This window comes from Camellia sinensis, chromosome 8 (assembly GCF_055761805.1).
Source record: "Camellia sinensis isolate YWXY chromosome 8, ASM5576180v1, whole genome shotgun sequence".
NCBI lineage: Eukaryota > Viridiplantae > Streptophyta > Magnoliopsida > Ericales > Theaceae > Camellia > Camellia sinensis.
The window spans coordinates 163,786,383-163,807,751 of NC_138968.1; the positions used below are offsets into that span (position 1 = coordinate 163,786,383).

At 37.8% G+C, this 21,369-nt stretch overlaps 1 long non-coding RNA gene across 1 annotated transcript; it reads left to right on the forward strand.

The window, feature by feature from the left end:
• The first annotated feature begins 2,188 nt into the window (after window positions 1-2,188).
• LOC145797283 (uncharacterized) lies at window positions 2,189-10,572 on the forward strand. Its single transcript, XR_014338607.1, has 6 exons — window positions 2,189-8,123; window positions 8,196-8,414; window positions 8,520-8,599; window positions 8,684-8,788; window positions 8,889-9,240; window positions 10,192-10,572. It is a non-coding gene; the product is annotated as an uncharacterized LOC145797283 (long non-coding RNA).
• The last annotated feature ends 10,797 nt before the right edge of the window (window positions 10,573-21,369 follow it).

The window sequence follows — 21,369 nt, forward strand, 5'->3', positions numbered from 1 at the left end:
CCTTGTTTGAACGGCACCACAGCGCATTGAATGGCAACGAAAAGTTGCCCCTTGTTTGAATGGCACCGCAGCGCATTGTAGTCAGTCCTCAGAGTGACGAACACAACCAAATTCTCGGATACAGAGAAGGCAAAGATGACCAGAACCATCACATGGACACAATCAATTTTGGAGGTGTTTGTGGCTGGACTTCAGGATGAAGTTGCCTACGTATCCCAAACATGGGAATCAAGCCTTACGTAGTTCAGGGGTAAGGCACACTCGGGTATTAACCTCTCCTTTTGCGCTCTAACTTTTGCCAAGGCCGCCCTTTCTAGGTTTTCAACCTTGCGAGCTTTGTTCTTATTTTCTTTTCAATTATTTTCATTTCTCTTGTTTTTTCTTTTTCATCTTTTCTTTTCATTTTCTTCATTTTTCTTTTTCTTTTTTTTTTGTTTTTTTTTTCTTGCTCTAACTTTTGCCTGGGTCGCCCTTCCGGGTTTTCGGCCCAGCGAGCCTCTCAAGGGTAAAAGTGTAGCTTTGTCCATGTCAAATGGTTTTGAGATCCTGAAGTCATCCGAATCCAGGAGAATGGCTGATGTTCGCTGACGATGCAGGAGTCCATCCAATGGGGGACTGAATTTGCCCCTAGTGTTGTGGATCGGAACTTAGTTTTTCTTCAGCAATACTTTCTTCTTTCCTCCCTCTGGGGTTTGGCATTCTTGCCAACCCTCTTTGATTTGTGGAATGATCCATCTTCGGCTCTTCGAGCACATTTGAAATTCTTTGCCCCTAGTTCCAGGGTGCTTCTGATCTAGCTTTGCAAGCTTCTTTTGATGACATCTGGTCTTCTTGATCTAACTTTCTTGCCTCTTGTTCGAGGGCTGCTTTGAATCTGGCCACACAGGCATCACGTTGTAGTTGACCATTAAACATTCTGAATTTAAGTCCAAGGTTTGACAATGAGGGGCCGAGTCTTGAGGCTGAGAATGATCCTAGGCTGCACAATCTCAAAAGCGATTCCACACAGGTCTTCGCAGGATCGCGCAAAACATTTTTTTGAAATCTTTTAAGAAAGCGACAAATCGCTCGCACTGAATACAATATGGAACCAATATGGATCAAGTCAGGATCCTTCTCAGTACTCACATTAACAAGCATGATCTCGATCATTAAGGGCTTAGCATGCCTCTCTTTCTCTCAATTGATCAAATTTTGCAAAACCCGAGGAATTCCTTCCTCTTCGTTTTTATCACAATGTTTCGAAAAAAGTTTTGGAAAAATTAGGTCGATGCAATGAATTCAAGGCATAGAAAAGACACAGCTTCTAGTCAAATACTGCCATCTTATTTAGAATTTCTGGCACAACTGGCACACAGCAGAAGCAAACACAAGAGTGTGAAAATCACTGCTGTTCCATTCAGATCTGTTGGCGTAACTGGCTCCAAGGCAGAAACAGACTCAAAAGAAAGCAAAAAAGACAAACACAAAACAAGCAAGTGATGTCCGAGGTAACACCCTCGAAATCACCCGACTCTAACAAAACAAGACTGACTCGATACAACAAGACAGACCCGACTGACTCAGTATGAAAAGACTGACTCAATACAAAACGACAAAACTGACCCAATACCCAAGTCAGAAAGCACAAAAACTAGCATTCGCAAAATGCTCAAAACAGTACGTGCCATACGCCACATCCGGAGTAAACTGAGCGCCGCCCGTAGGTGGTTCATCCCTTGATCACATCACATTATTCTCCACAAGTTCACTGATTAAGTGTCGATAGACTTTGCAGGACCTGGTGCGGGAATGACCTCGTTGTCAATCAGATTTTGTATCTCGTGGAGGAGATGGACGCAACTATCGGTGTCATGACCGGTCTGTTGATGAAAAGCATAGTACTTAGTCGGGTCATGCTTTGGAGGGAGAGGATCAGGTAGAGGCCGTTGTTCTAACGGTTTCATATGTCCTTTCCTGAGTAGGACCCCCAGAGCTTTAGACAAAGGCATATAAAGCGAGGTGAAAATCCTCTTGCTCCAGGGTAAATAGTCTGAGGTTCGGGGGTTTGGATTGGATGTACCAACAAAGGGGGTGGCTATTTTGGTGGTGATCATTCCAACTTCAGAAGATCTCGCAGCTGTATCACCACTGGTGGTCGCATTCGAACTACGGGAAAATGCCGTCCTAGGCTGCTCTCTATCATTGTCAATCAGGCCCTGTTTTAATGCATCCTCAATCTGTACTCCCATCTCATGCAAATCTGAAAAGGTGGGGAAGGGAGAACGATCATCTTTTGCATGAGCTTGGGTTGGAGGTTGCACACAACCATCCGAATCTGATCTTTGTCGGTTGGCCTAATGGTCATCATTGAGGCCTTGGCCCTCCACCGGGTTACAAAATCGGAGAAACCCCCCTTTGGCTCCTGCCTAGTCGTCTCGAGATCACGGGTTGTAATCTCGATTTGTGTATTGTAGGAGTATTGATCGACGAAAGCCTCGACCATCTCCTCCTAGTTCCTTTTGACGGAGTCTTCCAGTTTTGCGTATCAGATGGCCGCTATACCCGACAGGGTCCGGCTGAACAAAGAAAGCTTCTGTAACCTGGTGAGGCCCATCGGCCTTAGTATATCTGAGAACAACCGTAGATGCACCATGGGATCCCCAAATCCGTCAAAACGATCAATTTGTTGCATCTTAAACCGATCTGACAGCGTCACGGCTGAGTCGGTGTATCCGTCTTCAATGTCTGGAATGGACTTTACTCCCTGAGATTTCTTGAACATCTTTTCCAGCTTGCTCACCTTCAGCGCTGTAGGGTCTAATTCGAACTCAAAGGGTGAATCTGGCGGGTTGATCGGTGCTTTAGATAGCTGGGGTAGGATCGGGGGCAGAGGTGCCCCTGTCGGAATGTCCGTATGTTCCTGGACATTTGCTGTCTCCCCGAGTGTTGGAACTCTGGGTGGGGGAGGAGCCTGATGTGAAGCAGATGCTCCTGTTTGCTGCTGCAGCCGGCAATTAAGTCTGCCTGTTGAGCCATGATCTTAGCCTGTTGTTTGGCAAATTCTACTTGATGAGCAGCATCCTGATGCATGGTTTTCATGCTCTCTTGGAGTTGACGCATCATTTCCTTTATTCCTGCCATGTTCTGCTCTTATCTAACTGATCTATCAGTATATCTGTCTCTGTGGTAAAAGCAGATATCTCAACCCGACCGTACACAGGTGAGATGGATAATGACTGCTGATCCGAAGACTGTTAAATTGATGATCTGTGCCTGACTGGCCTTTTTACCTTACCTCTGGCAAAGGAACACTGATTGCCCTTGAATTGAATCTTTGACCTGAGAAAGTCTATCTGCACAAGTCCGAAGAACCTCGGGGGATATCGGAGCCTTCTAAAGCTATGGTTCCAGGACTACCTAGCAAAAGGGAAAACAGAGAGCATCTCAGCTTGATTTCACCATAACCCATATGAGCAAAGCTGAATAACTGTGCCCCCCTACAGAATTCTGCCCAAAATTCTGCCTGTAAACTGATACCCTCAGGTAAAACTGATTCCCCAAATATTGATAGTGATGCCCGCAGGCCTGTTACTCAGACTTGCAAACTGTTATGCTCATTCCCTGTAGAGATACACTCTAAAAGCACATAGCAAACAAATGAGAGCCAAGACACCCCTATGTTGGGGTAGGGTTTCCCTGTCCTATTTTGTTAGGAGCTAGGGTTTCACTATGCACGCGGCGGTTTCAAACAACCTAACATCGGGTAAGCAACCTGTCCTAGTTTTGGAATGGTCACTACGGATTTCGATATGCACTAGGTCGAATGGTCAAAAAGGGTTCCCCAGTAAAAATTAGGGTTTGTGTTCCCATACTGGCAGAGCCCGCAACCGGTCAACCTTATGGTCATGCCTTGACAAGGCAAGCCTCTGGCAAACCACTCAGGAATAGCAGATGGCAAACACGGTGTCCTAGGCGCACCAATGCACATGCAATGCAAAGAAACACATAACTGCAATCAAAACAGGATATCATGCGTTTGAGTCAAGTTCTCATTCTCTCCAGCAGAGTCGCCAGAAACTGTAGACGTCCCCGAACGCCCCGGGAGGATGGGTCCCGTTCTGTTCATTTGGGCTCACTACAGTTCGGACTCTCAAATTGTCACGGTTCTTAATCTGAACCAAAGAGTCCAAATCCGGCAAATCGTTTTGAAAAACAGATTTTTGTAAAGAAGTGCCAAACATGGACTGCTTTTGCCAGATACAAAGTCACCACCTAAATATTTTATTTTGGGAGAATTTAGGAAACCCTGACTCATTTGCCTAAGGCCACGTGTCCGTCATCACCAGAGTTGCCTTGCCTCGGGAACTTGGGTACGATTGGGGAAGGTCAGCTATGAGCAACCCCTCTCGCCCGATCCGAAGATCGGCCTCTACTAATCATGATATCTTGTTTTGAAAACATTATGCGTTCTTATTCCGGTTATTAGCCTAGATTTACTATGTGATGCGCACAGCATACAAGTATAGACTGAATCGCCTGAGTTAGAACAAAACATTTCGTGTTTGTTTTTTAAAGTAGTTTGCTACTCGTAAGTAGGCTAAAATGCAGGTTTTGCCACCCTCAAGTGGGCTTTAGAAAAGATGGTTTTTGCCATTATCAAGTGAGCTTAAAACTCACGGTTTTAATGCATTATTCCAATTCAAATAATTCAACCTCCATCCATAGGTATTCAAGCATTTATATCACATAAGCAAATAGTCTCATGATAATCATGCTGTCATGGCAACATTCACACGCATGCAAGGGTGCTAAAGCGTAAAAGCTTACCGAGTACTCCAAGCCAAAACAAAAGCTATGTTAGAAATCCATGCATGATCCTAACTACACAGAAATGACTAATGCAACACATGCAGGAATGCGAATACAATAGGCTCGACTATTCTAAAACGACATGCGAAATGCTACAACTAACACGTATTCAATTTGGAATTGAAACACGAACGCAATTACTATGATGCGCCAAGCCCGGTGCATGCAAGACAAATGTATGAATGCACGTATGCTATTATAAGTATGCTAATTGAAACATGCCCTAAACTAACCATCGAAAGCTAGTAAATAAAATGGAAGAAAGACGTGGGATTGGAAGACATACACACACTCACGCACACTTATTACACAATTGCCCTCACTCGGAGGGTCCGAAAGAATATACAAATTAATTAACCTACAAACTAATTAATTATTACAGACCACCTAACTAGTAGAAAGCAATAAACAGCCTCGGGAAGAGGGTCCGAAGCATGCGTGCTCGGGTTTGCTCGGAAATCCGTCGCCATGCACAAGCTGCCTCTGTTTTCCCTGCTCTGCTCCTCTAAAATTTGCACAAGTTCCAAGGTACACTCCATGGACACTGTGGAACACCACCGACCAAGGGAAATCACCACCGGCCAAAGGGAGTTGGTCATCGACCAATTATGGAGCTCTCGCCACAAATATTTGGTCGGTCAGCAGTATAGATGGTCGGCCGGTCAAAGCTTCCTGCAGAAACCTGTTTTGACAGCAGCAGAGGACAGACAAGGCATGGCAAAGTATTTTTAAAGCAATGTTTGCACCACCACCCTCCCTATCATGTTTAAGACTCAAGGGAGCATGATACTCGACCCTCGGACCACCAATCACGCATTTCAATGCATGATGGCCCAAAGAAGCCAAAGTGTGCAATTTCAATATGGAATGAAATGCACAAAACAAATAATGGGCCCCAACCTCTATCATAATCAATTCAAGAGGCATGGGATGCATGCAATGCTATGCAACCTAAGTATGCAAGCTAAGCATGCAAATGTGCAATGTGTCAAACATGCAAAATGCAATGTAACAAACATGGAACAAGGCCAAATATGCAACAACATACAAGGCAAGCATGCAACAACATGCTAGGATGGTCTTGAACCAAAGTGGACAGCCCTCAAGTAGGCCCAAAACAGTGGCCAAAATGATGCAACAAAAGCATGAAAACACACACACAAGCATGCATGCACAAGGGCCTAAACATAGAGCATAAGCCATCAACTCTTCAAAGCATGAAAGGGATGGAAAATGCAAGTATGCAAACATGGAACATGGACTGAAATATGGTCTCCAATAATGCCAAATCATGAGAACAAGCTAAGTAAAGCATGCTAGTAACCCACACACCCAAAGCTAACAAGCTAGAATGCAAAGAGACCATACGAAACATGTTGAGCATGACCAAAGCAACTGAAAACAGAGCTAAAGCATACTAAAATATGTATAAAAGCTTCATAAAGCTTGGCCAAAATTATGCTAGAAAAAGGGTCAAAGCCTAAAACATGTTAAGGCAAATTCATGGCATTACAAGACAAGTATGCAAGGCATGCATGGTGTGTCTAAACCAAGTAGAAATAGTGCTATATCATGGAAAAATGAGCACAAATAACACTTAAGACATGGCCAACATGAACTCAAGAATGGTGCTCACACATGAGGCTAAAATGGCACATTTTGAAGACAACAAGGAGAGGGGATGGCCCTCTCCTTCAGTGGTGAGGAGGCCCGAACAAGGTGGCCCCGAAGCTCACCAAAAATAGCACAAATGGGGCCAAACAAGGCCTAAGAGGGGGTAAACGACCCCAAACACAAAAGTGATCTTGAAAAAAACTTCAAAAGGAGCTCAAAATAAGACTTTTTTCAGTTTATGACAAAGCCCAAATATGCTTGCAAGTAAAGCTAAAAGTGTGTGCAAAAATGGGGAATAAAGAGGGTAAGAAGTGTTACCCTTGAAGACCAGCAAGAACCAGCAGCCTTTAGACCCAAAAATGCACCCCTCAACCTCTAAAAACAAGCTCTAAAAACCTCCAAGTGATGATGGAAGTGTGTGGCTATGAAGTGGTGTGCAATAGGCCAAGAACAAGACCCTTTTGAACCCTCTAACATACCCAAATGTAGAGAGAGAGGGAGATATAGAGAGAGAGTGATATATATATCTTATATATCAGATTTTTTAACCCTTGAAATGGGAGGAGAGACCCTCTATTTATAGCGCAAGGCAAAAGGCCTAAGCTTCTTGGAGAAGCTAAGGCAAAAGGGTCAAAGGGGGCAAGCTTCTAAGGGAAGCTAAGGTAAAGGGGCCAAGCTTCTTCAAGAAGCTTAGAACAAAAGGATTAAGCTTCTTGGAGAAGCTAAAACAAAGGTGTAAAAGGTGCAAGCTTCTCTTGGAAGCTTAGAAGGGTTCAAGCTTCTTGGAGAAGCTTGGGGAAAAGGTGCAAAAGGTGCAAGCTTCTCTTGGAAGCTTAGAAAGGTTCAAGCTTCTTGGAGAAGCTTGGAGAAGAGGGTTCAAGCTTCTTGGAGAAGCTAGAACAAAGGTTCAAAAGGTTCAAGCTTTTCCAAGAAGCTAAAACTAAGGGTTCGAAAGGTTCAAGCTTCCTCAAGAAGCTAAAACTAAGGGTTCAAAAGGTTCAAACCCCCCTCAAGAAAAGGTCTCAACTAGAAAAAGTGGCCGATTAACCAAAATCAGTGGCCGGCCGACCAAACACAATGTCGACCGACCATCAATAGTGCCGACCGGCCATCACCAATGGCCGGTGGCAAGGAAACAAGGCCGGTGGCCTCAAGCCATGGCCAGTGAGGTGTGGGGATGGCCTACAAGCTATTTCCCACCCTCAAAAGCAAAACAACAAGTGTTTGATGCAAAACCAAACACAAAACAAACAAGTCGAGAGGTCTTGAGGTAAGGCGCGTAGCCGAAACCTCCGAGAACTCGAGACGAACACAAACAAGGGTAATCATCGAGTGTTCAAACGATGACGTCCAAGTCTTAAGGACGGTCAAAAATGGGGTGTCTACACTAACTCAATTAATATTATATCCTTACAGCATCACATGACAGACGTGGTCGTGGTCCCACACGTGGCATACAGGCCCATCACATTGTCGAGAAGGATGGGAAGATGTTAGTTCCTATACCTGAACAGTTTCGTGCACCAGTAGGAGACAATGCCTCCAAGCTAGTCTCCAAGATTGGTATAGAGGTTCGAATGCAGTTACCAAACCTGAGCGTTCGTAGGTGGAAGAAGGTGAATGTTGCTAATAAGGAGCCGATGATCCAACACTTAGCGGTAATTATTGACAAACTCTTTTCATGTTTAGGCTTTGTTTCTTTGTAATTTTAATTTTTTTTCATTTTGCAGGATCAGTTTGATCTACAAGGCAATCGGACTGATGTAGCAAAGGCTTTAGACACACAGTTTGGTCGACGATTGAGTGGTTTCACCTATAAGTTGCACAAACAATACAAGCAACTTAAGGATGCAAGAGGGGAGGATTACGCGAGAAGCCACCCACCTACAAGAGTTACTCTCAATCAGTAGACATCTCTAATTGACAAGTGGAATAGTAAAGAATTCAAGGTAAAATGTTTTATATATGTTAATTGTCAAAAATTAAGTTTTTCTTACTAATGTTATCTTTTCTTGTTTGTATTGGTGTTTCAATTGTGTCGGAACAATCACTAGCTAATGTGAATAATAGGATGGAAATGAAAACAAAACATCGATGTGGATCAAAATCAATCTTGGTCAGGCTACACAGCTCGGTGCGTTCTACGAATTTATTTTATTGGATTAGTAGGCTTTGTTATTTAAATCATTGAAATAACATTGACAAACAAATGAAGCAGATAATTGCAAATGGCAAAGTGCCCGATTTAGCAGAATTTTACAAGTCTATGCACTACAATTTAGACACGCGTGAATGGATTTCATCGGAGAGCCAAGTTAATTATGTATGTACAAGGCAATGCCTTTTAATTTTGATAATATTATTTATTTTTCTGTGTAGGGTAGAATAACTAATACTTGTTTGATTTATTTCAAATTAATAAGACAACATGATATAGACGCAAGCAGAACACCTCTCGCAAACTAGTGCGATCCCCTTGACCCCAGAGGAGTTGTCAGTCAAGGTGTTCCATCCAAGGCCAGGTTATGTGAAAGGACTCGGCATGAGGCCTTCTTCTTCTGTGAATACAACTGTTGCACCTGCTGAAAATAGTGACTATGTTCAACGCCTCGAGCTGCAAATAGCACAACAAAATGAACAAATTGCAAGGTTTGAAGAGTCAGAGAAGAAACAAAGCAAGAAGATACAAAGTATCATAGAGTGTTTGAGGCAGAAAGGTATCACGGGAAATTTTGAGAGTGGGGAAAGTTCAGATTCTGATGGACAAGCTTCTTGGTTAGTATATTATGGTTCTATGTTAATTTAGTAGAAATTTCTTCTTTAACTAAGATAGTGAACTATTCATGTAAAAGCCCGAGAAACATCACAAACACTGAAATATGCACGTGGCTCCCAATTAGGAAACTACTTTGAAATTTGCACTATTCCAACATGTAGGCATGAAACTAAGTAAAAAAATGAACTTTTGCAACGCTTAAGCTTGAAACTAGGCCATCGGAGGCCAAAATCGTGCAACAGCCACGAGACGGCCCAGGGAACATGTCAAACACCTCGGGAGGGACCAATGTGAGTTGTGCAAACTTACGGAACTAGCACGGGACTCCCGATTTGAAAACTAAGTCGAAAAAGGCACTTTTTCACACTTAAGCTTGAAAATAGGCCACCGGAGACCAAAATCATGCAACATCCACGAGACGGCCCGAGGAACACCTCAAACACCTCGGGAGGGACCAATGTGAGTTGTGAAAACTTACGGAACTAGCACGGGACTCCCGGTTTGAAAACTAATTCCAAAAATGCACTTTTTTACACTTAAGCTTGAAAATAGGCCATCGGAGACCAAAATCGTGCAGCAGCCATGACACGGCCTAGCGAACACCTCAAACACCTCGAGAGGGACCAATGTGAGTTGTGAAAACTTACGGAACTAGCACGGGACTCCTGGTTTGAAAACTAAGTCCAAAATTGCACTTTTTCACACTTAAGCTTGAAAATAGACCTTCGGGGGCCAAAATTGTGCAATAGCCACGGGACGGCCCGGGGAACACCTCAAACACGTCGGGAGAGACCAATGTAAGTTGTGGAAACTTACAGAACTTGCACCGGAATCCCGATTTGAAAACTAATTCAAAAAATGCATGTTAAGCTGTATATTTTATGGATAAGATAATAATTGTCTAACTTGCATTTTTTTTTTTTTTGTGTGTGTGTTTTATTTTTTTGCAGATTCGAGATTTGATATGGACATGTTTGGTAATTTGGAGGGCGGAGAGTAGCTCATTTTGTGTTTTTGTTCATATTACCGTACATATATTTTGGTTGCATTGTAAATTTTCTATTTTTGTTGGTATTACAGGGCATGTTGGGTAATCCGCCCTTGATATTTTATTTTTGTTGATATTAGTAGACATGTTTTTTGTTGGATATTAGGAGATGTGTTTGGTAATCCGCATGCGGTTGATATTATAGTTTTGTGGATATTAGTAGACATTTTTTTGTGGATATTAAGAGACATGTTTATAATCCGCATGCAGTTCATATTGTATTTTTGTGGATAGTGTTGAAATTCGATTGTGATGTTTATGAAAATGAATAGATTTTGGTATTGATTTGTAATAGATATTTTATTGAACAGGTTATTGAAATGCGCAGGGAATTATTACTGAAAAGAAAAAAATTCGGAAGAAAATAGTACCCCATTTTCAAATTTTTTAATTTTTATTAGTGACGAAATAAAAAAATGTCACTATTAGTTTTCAAAAAACATGACAAATAATTTTGTCACTAATGATATAATACCAAACAAATAATTTCGTCAGATTTGCCGAATATTTCGTCTTGAAATATTTGGTGACAAAATATTTTTTGTCATTGAAGAATTTTCTTTTCTGCTCATTTTAGTGAGGAATTCTTTTGTCACCTTAATCCATATCGTTGGTGAGGAAAACTTTCGTCACTAAAATCTATTTGGTGACGAAATATTTCATCTCGAAAAACAATTAAAATAAAATATTATTTAGTTTTGGCGACGAAATTGATGTTATAGAGGATGAAAAATTCAACATTCAGAGATGAAACATTTTGTCTCCAAAAAAAAAAGAAGGGTGATGAAACTGTTTTTTGTCACCAGGTACTTTCAGCGACGACGTATAGGCCACGAACATGGTGACCAATTTTTTTCGTCGCAGATCACTTTAGTGACGAAAATTTGATGTTTGGAGACAAAATCAGTCTGTCACCGAAGGCCTTTTTTGTTGTAGTGTAGACATCCGGAAGAATTTAGTTTATGGTTCTTTGTTAAGTAAAAATGGTTTTAGGCTTGTTTTTTAGTCTGATAAATTTGTATTAATAAAGAGTGGTATGTATGTTGGTAAGGGATACATGAGTGATGGTCTCTTCAAGTTGAATGTAATAACGGTTGTACCAAAACTTGCTATTAATAAGAATAACACATCTTTTGCTTATATTCTTGAGTCGAATTTATGGCATGGTAGATTAGGACATGTAAATTTTGATGCTTTGCATAGATTAATTGGTTTGGATTATATACCAATGTTTGAAATTGATCCTAATCACAAATGTGAGATTTGTGTAGAAGCGAAACTAACTAAGGCTTCATTTAAATCGGTTGAAAGAAAAATCGAACCTCTAGAATTAATTGATATTGATGTGTGTGATCTTAAATTTGTTCAAACTAGAAAAGGTAAGAAGTATTTCATAACATTTATCGATTATTGCACAAGATATTGTTATGTATACTGACTTAGAAGTAAAGATGAAGCCTTAGAAATGTTTAAACTCTACAAAACTGAAATTGAAAATCAACTTGGTAAAACCATTAAAATGGTTAGAAGTACTGATGCACCATTAAATCAATTTTGTGCACAACATGGCATTATTCACCAAACTACAGCGCCCTATTCTCCACAGTAAAATAGAATTGCTGAAAGGAAGAATAGAACCCTTAAACAAATGATGAATGCCAAGTTCAGGCTTACCACAAAACTTGTGAGGGGAAACAATATTGTCTGCTAATTATGTCCTTAACAGAATACCCCACAAGAAAACTAACAACACTCCTTATGAATTGTGGAAAGGTCGATTGCCTTCCTACAAAGATTTAAAAGTGTGGGGGTGTTTGGAAAAAGTTAAAATTCCTATTCCAAAAAAGACTAAGATAGGACCAAAAATAGTGGATTGTGTGTTTATTGGTTATGCTCAGAATAGTAGTACATATCGGTTTCTGACTTATAAATTAGAAATACCTGATATAAATGTGAACACTATTATAGAGTCAAGGAATGCTGTGTTTTTTGAACATGTCTTTCCTTACAAGAAAGAACAGGAATTAAGTTCACAGTAAAGAACTTATGATTGTACACAAAGTCAAGAGACTAAGACAATCAAACACAAGAGACTAGTAATGGTCTCGACCAGCAGGATTTAACTGATGATGAACTAAGACGAAGTAAGAGAGCAAGAACATCAAAATCCTTTGGTCTAGATTTTCTAACATACCTGTTAGAAAATGAACCTCAAAGCTTTAAGGAACCAATGACAGGTCCTAAAGCATCTTTGTGGAAAGAGGTTGTTAATAATGAAATTGAATCCATTATGCAAAATCATACTTGGGAATTGGTGGATCTTCTACCCAATTCTAAACGTCTTGGATATAAATGGATATTCAAGAGTAAAATGAAAGTAGATGGTTTAATAGACAAGTATAAAGCAAGACTTGTGGTAAAAGGTTACAAACAAAAGAAAGGTCTGGACTATTTTGACACATATTCCCCTGTGACAAGAATAACATCCATTCGCATGCTTATTGCTATTGTAGCATTGTATAATTTAGAAATACATCAAATAGATGTTAAGATAGCTTTCTTAAGCGGTGCTCTAAATGAAGAGATTTATATGGAGTAACCCGAAGGGGTTGTAGTGCCAGGGCAAGAAAAGAAAGTTTGCCGGCTTATAAAATCTCTTTATGGATTAAAACAAGCACCTAAGCAATGATATGAAAAATTTGATCATGCCATACTTACTAATGGGTTTAAGATAAACGAATGTGACAAGTGCGTCTATGTTAAAAATACTGACAAAGGTTATGTCATCGTTTGTCTTTATGTGGATGACATGCTTATCATTGGAAGTAGTCAAAACATGATCAAATCAACTAAGCAAATGCTAAACAAAAGATTTGATATGAAAGATATGGGGGTCGCAGATGTAATATTAGGAATGAAAATTACTAAAATATCTGACGGATATGCATTATCTCAATCACTTTATATTGAGAAAATTCTTAGTAAATTTATCAAGGATGATATGAATGTAGCTAGAACACCTGTAGACATCAGTCTTTATTTATTGAAAAATAAAGGTGATGAGGTGTCTCAGCTAAAATACTCCCAAATCATTGGAAGCCTAATGTACCTAATGAATTGTACTCATCCTGATATAGCTTATGATGTCAATAAATTGAGTAGGTACACAAGTAATCCAGGAGAAGACCATTGGAAAACGATCATTCGAGTTCTTAGATATCTAAGATTTACCCGTGATTATGGTTTGAACTTTACGCGATATCCTGCAGTACTAGAAGGTTATTGTGATGCCAATTGGATATCGGATACTAAAGATTCAAAATCCACTAGTGGATATGTCTTTACTTTGGGAGGCACTGTTGTTTCTTGGAAATCCATGAAACAAACATGCATCGCACGATTCACAATGGAATCTGAGTTCATTACTTTAGACAAAGCAGGAGAAGAAGCAGAATGGCTTTGCCACTTCTTAGAAGACATTCCAATGTGGCCAAAACCTGTGCCAGCTATTTGCATTCATTGTGATAGTCAATCTGCAATAGGCAGGGCACAAAATCATATGTATAATGGTAAGTCACGACATATCCGTCGTCGACATAATACCGTAAGGCAATTGCTCTCAAATGGAATAATCTCAATAGATTATATAAAATCTAAAGAGAATATTGCGGATCCATTAACAAAAGGTTTGACAAAAGAGCAAGTGTATAGTTCATCAAAGGGGATGAGATTAAAGCCTATTACTTAAGAGTCATCATAATGAAAACCCTACTTATATGACTGGAGATCCCAAGAACTAAGTTCAAAGGGATAACTAAGTTATGTGTGGCTCGCCAGAAATCACCAAGGGATTAAAATTCCCTACCCATTCCTATGGTGAAAGTGATATCGGCAACATGTATTGCATGCAGGGGTCTACGGATAACCTTTGCTTTAATGATTACTTATATCTTGATTTAGGCATAAAAATCAAGATGAGTATAAAAGAGATACTCACAATAAGAATCACCTATATGAGTGTCAAACTGGGGCCGGTTCTATGAGAATGAAGAGGCTAAATTCTCTAAAAATACTTATGAACAACCAGGAGCGTTCAAGGCCAAAATGAATACAACCGTGAGAACCACGATGTGTCAGAAGATATTTTGTGTGAAATCTATTTATTACCCAAAAAGCAACCTAAGAGGGGGGTGAATTAGGTTTCTACAAATTAAAATTAATAATACCCCAATAAAATTAACTACTAGTACAAAAAATTATTAACAAGCACAATGATGAACTTAGCAGTAAATGATCAAGCAAATAACAATGAAGTATAACTAACATACAGGGTAAATCAAATGATTAACACATGAATATTAGATAGTTATAGCAGTAGTAGGAAAGTAAAGAGATTAGGGAAGAGGAGACAAACAGATTTATAGTGGTTCGGCTTCAACCAAGCCTACATCCACTCCTCAAGCTTCACTTGAGATTTTCCACTACCTTCTAGCTTCACAGGGTTGCTAGCAACCTCTTTACAAATGGAGCAATCCTCCACGAATTTTACATAGACTTTACAAGCCCAAACCCTTGCAAATCTTAGGTGATTCACAATCACTCTCAAGATTTCAAGAACACAGTGTTTGCAACACTTTTACAAGATAAAATGGTATTTTTGCTTTCAAAGAAAGCTTACAATAAATATCTCTCAAAGATAGATATATAAAATGAAACTTTGATTTTTCTGTAAATCTCACACAGGAAAGATGAGCTTAATGCTATAAGGCTCAGTGTATAATTTCTGATAATAGATGTGAGTGATTATAGATCAAAGAATATTTTCACGTTTTTTGTAACTTGTTTACATTAGAGGCTTTGGTATATATAATGAAAATTATAGCCGTTTATAGTCGTTTATAACCACTGTAGTCATTTGAATTTATAGCCGTTTATAGCCGTTGTACTCCATCATTACTAATTTGAATATATTCCACTCTATTATTACAAATTTGAATATCTTTCACTTGAACCTTTTGAACCTTTTGAACTGCTGTTGTGCTGGGCTGTTTGAACCTCTATTTTTGGACTGTTTGAACTCCTGATTTAATCAAATATTAAATACATTCTAACAACATTTAGGATAAAGGTTTAGGTGAGAAATAATGGGACAAAATAAATTTTGATTTTATTAAAACATAAAATCATCAAAATAAATGTTGATTCTATTTTTCTCTTTCAAATAAATCATCAAAATATAATGGGACAAAATAAATTTTGATTTTATTAAAACATAAAATCATCAAAATAAATGTTGATTCTATTTTTCTCTTTCAAATAAATCATCAAAATAAATTTTGATTCTATTTTTCTCTTCCAAATAAATTAAAAACATAATTAAATAAATCATCAAAATAAATAAGTCTAACAATCTTCCCATTTTTTATGATGGCACACGATGATGTTTTGATTTGATTTAGGAGTAAGAAAAGCTCCCCCTCAAGTCATGCTCCCTGAATTCATTTCTAAAAACATAGGTTAGCACATGTGTAATAAATAAGCTTTAATTAAAGACATGATATGAGACTAAGATATCAAACTATAAATACATAATCATCAGATTAGTTTTCAAATAATACCATAATACATAACATCATATAATTTCTCCCCCTATGACATTATCAAAAGGAAATCATGGGTCAGAATCTGGAGGAGGAGGAGGAAAATGATTGGGATAAATGGCATCTATACAATTCAAAACATATATATACATATATTCTTACACATACAACTCTCCCACACCTCTCTTTTGCCTTCGATAAACACGTTTGACACGCGGCCTCACTTTTGCGTCATTGGCTGACAAAAGCAGGCCTCGATTTGTATGCGCCTCAGCTCCCTCTCCCTCTTTGTCTTCTTCTCTTTTGCCTTCTTCTTAATCACACACTCTTCCATTTTCTTCTTCACCATTCTCTTATGTTTCTTCTTCCTCATCGAGAGACAAAAAAAAAAAAAAGAAACTGAACAAAAGAGGCCAAACCTCAGTCTGTTCACTTCTATTTCTCTGCAACTCATTTCTTTGACACCTCTAATCCATGGCTTCCGCATCCCGTCCCCTCACTATGTTTTTGGACCTGAACGATCCCATAAGCTCTACTGGACCGAGTGCCCCTACTCCTACTCTTCCTGTCATTCCTCTTCCTAACCTTCCTATGATGTCGATTGAGCAAATCATGGCAGCTCAATCTGATATAGAAGCCAATCATTTCAGACTGACGTCTTGTATGGAGACAGTGACGGCAGTCACAAAATTGGCTCACTGATTGCAGAACAGGATGAGTGAGCTCCATCAAGTCAATGCCCATATAGCGACCCGATTTTCCCTTCATTGTTTAATTGTATTCTGGACTCGGTTCCGTGGATGTGTTGTTGTCTTATTCCCGTTTCTATCCTTTACTCTTTGTATATGAGTCTTAGGTCGTGTTGGGCAGGTTTGAAACAGGTTGGTTGTGTTTGGAAACCAATGGTTGATGTCCAGATTTTGGGCTTGACGCTCGAGCGGACCTGTTTGTATATCAATCCGAAAACAGCTTTTTGGATCACTTTTTCAGGTCATTCTCTCTCTCTAACTTTTCGAAGCTTATGCATGATTATACTAGATTTATCTCATTATGTAAGATACATGTACATCAATTAGATGGTGACTAATCATTGATGAATGCACCTATATATATACAATGTATAGAAGACTAATGCTAATACATTGAATGTGATGGATTTATTATGAATGAATCTTAGAGATGCATTATGTATCAATTATGAATATGTAAGATACATTAATCTATCTAATGAATTCATTAATATAGAAGATGCATTATGTATCATGCATGTATGAGATACATTAATCAATTTAATGAAGTTCATTGAATGAATAACTTGAGAGTTTCTCTCTCTAGACTACATCTTCTCTCTATAAATACATCTAGTTCTAGTGATATTCTACCCTAGTTCCTTTGTATTGAGTGTGGTGCTTCTCTTGATATTCGTTTTGATCCGAAAAATTGTGGGTTGGAACACATCCGAGTATCTTCATTATCTTCTTTGAGTCTCTTCATTTAAGGTAGGGATAACTACTCATTTTTATGATCTTTGACATAAACTTTTGGTCATTTTGATTTAATGTTGGAGTTGAGTAATTTTGGGTGTTAGGGTTTCAATATGTAAAAGAGGGGTTTTGTTATTATGACTCGTTCATGTGTATTTTGGGTCTTAAAATGATGGTAATGATGATTAGTAATGATATTTGAGCCTTTGGGTCAATATTGGAAAATGGGGGAGAAAAGCCCTAATTTTTTGATAAATTAATTTATATAATAAATTTTGGAAGTTATGGAAATATGAAATTGAGTTGGAAATAATGAAATTGGGTAGTTATGAGATGAAATGGTGTAGCTGGATTGATTAATCACTCATTATCTGTTTAATGCATTTATTATCTATTTAGAAATAATTGCTTTGGGATATCGGTGGAGGATAGTCTTGATTGTTGTAGACACTGCATGATGATTAGGTGAATTAAAACTAATCGGTTGAATATGTCATTGAATATAACGGTTGGAATAATACATCGAATTTTTGTATTGATTGATCGTGTATATAATAATTGTTTATATACATTGTATTGTGTGGGAGGAAATAGGGGATGGACTCCTAAACCATATTTTATTTGGGAGGAGATAGGGGATGTACTCCACGGTTTGGGAGGAGATAGGGGATGGACTCCTAAACCGGATTTTATTTGGGAGGAGATAGGGGATGGACTCCATTGATACAGCAAATCTGTGTATCATTTATGAAGTATGAAGTATTTTAATAGGAGTTGTTATCTCATGTGAATTGCGAAGTATGGAAGTGTTTTATTATGAGTTATAATCTCATTTAAATTGTTGATATTGGAAAGGATCATGGACATACTTGTCATGGATTTGGATTGTGTTTTATGTTGGTTTATATGAGTTAAATATTTATCAAATGCTAATGTTTTAGTTATTGCTCATATTATGTTTAGCATATCTCTACTGGGTGTTGGCTCACCCTATATGGGACATCATTTTCAAGTCCAGGTGATATGCCGCCTCCAAGGATGTAGCTTGGGAGGTTATAGAAGCTGAAGGCTTCCTTTTTGTGATTATTTTGTGTGTTACATGTAAATCAAGCCAAGGGCTTATTTTGTGTTTTGAGTTAGTACTCTCTATTTTTGTTGAACCCAAGTGTTGACTTGGAAAGTTGTAAGCCTAAAGGGCATTTATTTTTGTTGTCAACATGTAATATCTCTTGTAAGAATACTCTGATGTTGGGAATATGATATCTCTTTCTTGTATCCTGGATGTATGATTATGGGTTTATTTTGAGGGCGTTACAGCCTAACTCTCTCTGCTCCAGCGCATGTACAAGGATGCGCGACCAGAAATAGGCACACTGAAGGCCGAAAATAAAGAGCTTAAACGGAAGACCACCTCCATGACTCGATTTGGAGCAACGTCATTCTTGGCCTTTAATAGTCAGCAGGGAGTCATCGCTCTCGACAAAAGCATAGGGGCAGGGGCGTCAAGGGTCACCCAAGGTGATAAAAAGAAGAAGAAAATGATAGAAGAGGCGAGTAAGTAAGATCGTCGTATGGCCGAAAAAAAATGAAGGGTTTTTTTTTTATGTTTATTTTGATCGGCGTATGGCTGTAAAAAAAATAAAGGGTGTTTTTTTTTTTTGGTTTTTTTATGTAAATATTTGTATTTCGATTTATTGTTATGTTTATGTTTAAGTACTGGAAAATGAAATTAAAAAGCAGAGAAAAAAATAAAAAAAAATTAGGCCCAAACAAAAAATAATAATGAGAGACCAAATTGTTAATGAGTATATGAGAAGCATTTGAGCATGATCTAATTCTAAATTTCTTAGCAAGAGAATACCAATCTCAAGACTATAATAGACATAACAGTGTATAGATCAAACAAGGTTGCCAAGCAAGAGCATAAATATGGAGCTAAAGTTCAAGTCACTCTTCCTTGAGGAAAACGTTCTTCCTCTTACATTATCGACAACTAATCAACTCAAAGGTCATGTTGTAAGAATTAAGATACCAAAAGCATAGAGATACCAAAATAATCAGAGATATTAAAACAATCAAGTCTCTTTTTCTCCCCCGATGACATTTTCAACAAAATCAAGCATAACAAGGGAGTATGGTACAACATATAAGATGAAAGAATGTAAGTTTCATTATAGCACAAATAATCATCTATATCAAGGTAGCTCTATGATACCAAAAAGATGATAGCACATAATGATCATACAATTGAAGCTCATACCATTTGACAATAATGGGCGAAAAAAATAGTAACATGTGAAAGTGCAAGCCCATAAGTTTGATATCAAAAATAGAATAGAAACTGAGGGGATTTTAAAAAATAATCAAGTTTAAATTCTTCCCCTTGTTTCATTTGGCAAAATCAATAGGAGATATGATAAATGAAAACTCATAACTGAAATGTTCTCGTCAATAATATCAAATAGGATGCCAAAATGATACCAACATGTAATCTACCAAGGATACTAACATGCAATCTAGAAGATTTAACAATCATAGCTCAAGCATTATGTAGAATACCAAATATTGCTCATAATAGGTTAAACTCAATATAATCTCATGGAACTAATGTAATTCCAAAAAAAAAATGAAACATGTTCAAGGTATAGCAATCTATATGCCAAGAAAAATCATGAATTTCAATATGTACCACACATTTAAGTATAGGCATGATTTTTAGGTAAGAGCACCATCAAAGAGTATACATTGCAAATCATATGAAGTATAATCAATCTTTTTCATATCAAAGTAATAACAGTATTAGCTCAAGGGATATAAGATAGAATTTTTACCTCAAAAGCTTAAGAGAGTATATGAGGCATACCTTAGGTTCAAGAGATGGAAGCTTTTCAATCTTCAATTTTCTTTCATGAGGAGTTCATCTCAAAGGGTTTAACAAGTATGTTAGCAAAATGATTTTCCCCCTAAGTTAGTGCTACCCTTTTCTATTTTGTGTAAATATAACATTCATAGAACAATCACTATTACTCAATAAAAATACAACACAAATCACTTCTTATCATAAACTAAAAAGGTGAAAAATAATTCAATAATCAAACAAGAGTTTGGAATGCTATTTTTCAGAATTTTCAAGTTGTAGCGCATAGCATTATATGCATAAGAAAATAGTTTTATGCTCTTTGTTTTTATTAAGAAATGATGCAACAATCTCATTTAATCACAAAACATTATCAAAAGGCATTTTCATCAATTCAATCCACATGCTCAAGTGTGATAAAACATTTTACTCAATATGGAACACAACATGAATGTTATAAACAATTAATTCAACAATTTATCAATCAAAAGCATTTCATGAGATGTGTGCCAATATAATCCATATTCAAAAGATATTCAATAGGATAGATGCAATGTCTCTACAAACGTATGATACTTCTTTTCATTTAGACATTGTTGATGGATCATAATCAAGGAATTTCACAACTCATTCAAATATTCCAATGTAAAGCATATAAGCATGAAATTTTCATATTGAGCATATTCTTGAGATCACAAATGTAGAATTCAAAATATAGATAATATACATCTCAAAAACATGCTATGACATCAAAATTGATTCTACGAAGATATGACTCAAAAAGGAATTAATATATTAGTATGAAGTCATATATAAGATGTGAAAAGTATGCTCACAAAAAAATTTATCACTTCTTATCTCTTTTTCATAGCAATGGATGACATGATATAAAATGTTAATGAATACAGGAATCATTCTCATTCTAATAGACATTCATCAAAATAATATAATTCTCATTTTTTAGTTCAATGAATATTTGAAAGAAACTAGCAGAACATGACTTAGCAAACTTAGTACAATTAGGTTACATGGAAGCAATGATTAGACACAAACTATTGTACACAAATCACACCTTAAAGAATATAGAACTTTAAGCTTAAAGGTGTGTTAGGAGTTATACCTTCATTTACTTCTTTGGA